Genomic DNA, 2,680 nt, shown 5'->3' on the forward strand with positions numbered 1-2,680 from the left:
GAACAAGGGTGTCCAAGAAAAGGAGCTTGTCAACCTCCCATTCCACCTTGAAATGGATGGAAGGAGAGAGAGAGTTCAGCTGCGTCAGGAAATCCGAGAACAGGGCAGGGTCATAAGGCCAGAGAGCAAAGACGTTGTTGACATACCTCAGCCAGACTGACAGACAAAGGCAGATGGAAGGGAGAAGCTCAGACTCGAAGAATTCCATGAACAAGTTTGCCAAAACTGGAGAGAGGGGAGAGCCTATGGCAACATCGAACGTCTGAGAGTAGAAGCGACCCTCGAAGGAAAAGGAATTAGACTCCACACACAGACGAATCAGCTAGAGGAAGACGTCGGTGGGCAGAGGGAGATGAGGATCCTCTGCGGGGAGTCTCCTCTGAAGGAAAGCGAAGACGTGATCAAGTGGGACCTTGGTGAGCAGGGAGTCAACATCCAAGCTTATTATGATCACCGGTGATACTCCACGGACACGGGAGATGAAGTCCTGAGAGTGGCAGAGGTGAGCAGGAGAGAAGGTGCCAAGAAGGGGAATGAGAGACTTCACCAGCCAGACTGCAAGAGGGTATGTCACAGATCCCCGGGAGGAGATGATGGGGCGCAGAGGCATGGCTGGCTTATGGGTTTTAGGAAGCCCATAGAAATGGGGGAGTCAAGGGTTTATGACCTTGAACCTTTGGTAGAGAATCGCCTCCAGAAAACAGGCTGCTATCTCCTTCAGGCGATGGTGGAAGGTAGCAGCATTGCATTCACCGGGACACCACCGCAAGCCACCAGATGTGAACGATACGAAAGGTTGGGAGTACTGCTATCACCAGATGTAAGCGAGACGTTAGATGGACTTGGATGGGTCAATGAAAAGGGTCTTAGCTTGCTGGTTTATTGATGAAGATAGATATGTCCCCAGGACGAGGTGGTGGTCCTGGACCTTGTGTGGCTTGGTCTGTCTGCCATGTCTCTCACCCTGCGTCTGACGAATGTGCCCTTCTGTGTGGCAGTTGCTTATGCTACCTGCTTATGCAGGTAGTGTCAGATTTATCCAGTCGTTGGGCTTGCTCTAGGGAGAGATGTAGGTCACCTGGAAGGTCCTTGGGTAAACCAGGCTCAGGAATGGAAGGTGCGAAATGGCTGCTTCCTGTGGACAAGAGGACTACAACAGAGGACTGTAGGCGCAGCCTTTGTTCAACCAGGGACAGATATGTGGAGGCCACCTCCTGGATATTGTTTATATCGCTCGGCCACGTACAAGGATCGTCCTCGAACCGTCTGCAACGCTTGAAATACTGGAGTAACGCATAGGGATACAGGTTCTGTTCGGTATTTACTGAGGGTTCCTGGTGATCCAATGATCGCTAGGGTCGTCGCGTGCCAGGGTAGCGGGTGTGGTGGAGGTTTCGCACTGAAGTGCAACATTCAGTAGCGAGGAGGGTTGCATCGTCTTCAGAGGCTGAAATATAAGTGTACCAGGCCAGTAAAAGGGCTAAGGGGAGGCTAATAATGTGTTTGTCAATCACCTTACTAAGTTGTGAGAAAAATGAGAGTGTAATAAGAACAGTTTGTCACAAGAAGTGAAGAGCTACTTGCTTCAGATTTGTTCAGCACTGTACCATAATATTAAAGAATTAATTAGACAAGAATTTCCTATCTTTGGGCTAAATAAGTAAATATTTATACTTCGAACACAAGGCAGCATGGCCTGAACTTAATTCTAACTCGACAGAACGGAAGTGTGCGTAATTTCTCCGTACGGCGGGCGCAGTATTCTTTCGTTTTTGGCCATGAGCCGGGCTTAATATTAACTTGCGGTGATAATAACTATGTAAGCCTATATAAAGCACGGTGTCTGTAGTACGTTACTAGTGTTACCATTATTTGCAACGGAAGAGACTACCGTCAGTTAGTTACATGTTACATATTCATCAAATCTTAAAACCAGGGAAGTATAAATTCCAGCATTACTGAGGACAAGATATCAAACTTCGAGAGGGCGTCATGAAAGCGATTTGAGTTCAGTTATAAGTCATAGGGATGAAACTTAGTAAAATTCATAATCCTAGAGTGAATTCCATGTAGAGTGGGCAGGTAGGTAGACTAGAGGTTAGTCAGGTAATCTAAATCTATGTGTGAATGAACGTCCGATTAACAAGGAAAATATTAGGAAATAGTGATATTATAAGGAACACAACGATATACATATATACGCAGAATATAACAATACACAAGTGGTTATAAAGCAATTGCTAATAGGCATAACATATAAGAGAAAAAAATAATTTGATTAATTCGAAACAATAAACTCTCTCTCTCTCTATCTCTTTCTCTATCCCTCTCTCCCCCCCCCTCTCTCTCTCTTTCCTTCTCCCTCCCTCCTCTGACTTTCTCTCTCTGTCTCTTTCTCTCCTTCTCCCTCCCTCTCTCCTCTAACTTTCTCTCTCTCTCTCTTTCTTCCCTCTCTCTCTCTCTCTCTGTCTCTCTATCTCTTTCTCTCTCTACCCCCCCCTCTCTCTCTCTTTCCCCCCTCTTTCTATATATCTGTATATTCTTCTCTTTCTTTCTCTCTCATTGACACTTTGTATATCTCTCTCTTCCTCTCCCTCCCTCCCTCTCTCTCTCTCTCTTTCTCTCCTCCCTCTCTCTCTCTCCCTCTCCCCCCCTCTCTCTCTCTCAATTATAATCTAAT

Source organism: Penaeus monodon, chromosome 3 (assembly GCF_015228065.2).
Source record: "Penaeus monodon isolate SGIC_2016 chromosome 3, NSTDA_Pmon_1, whole genome shotgun sequence".
NCBI classification, from domain to species: Eukaryota; Metazoa; Arthropoda; class Malacostraca; order Decapoda; family Penaeidae; genus Penaeus; species Penaeus monodon.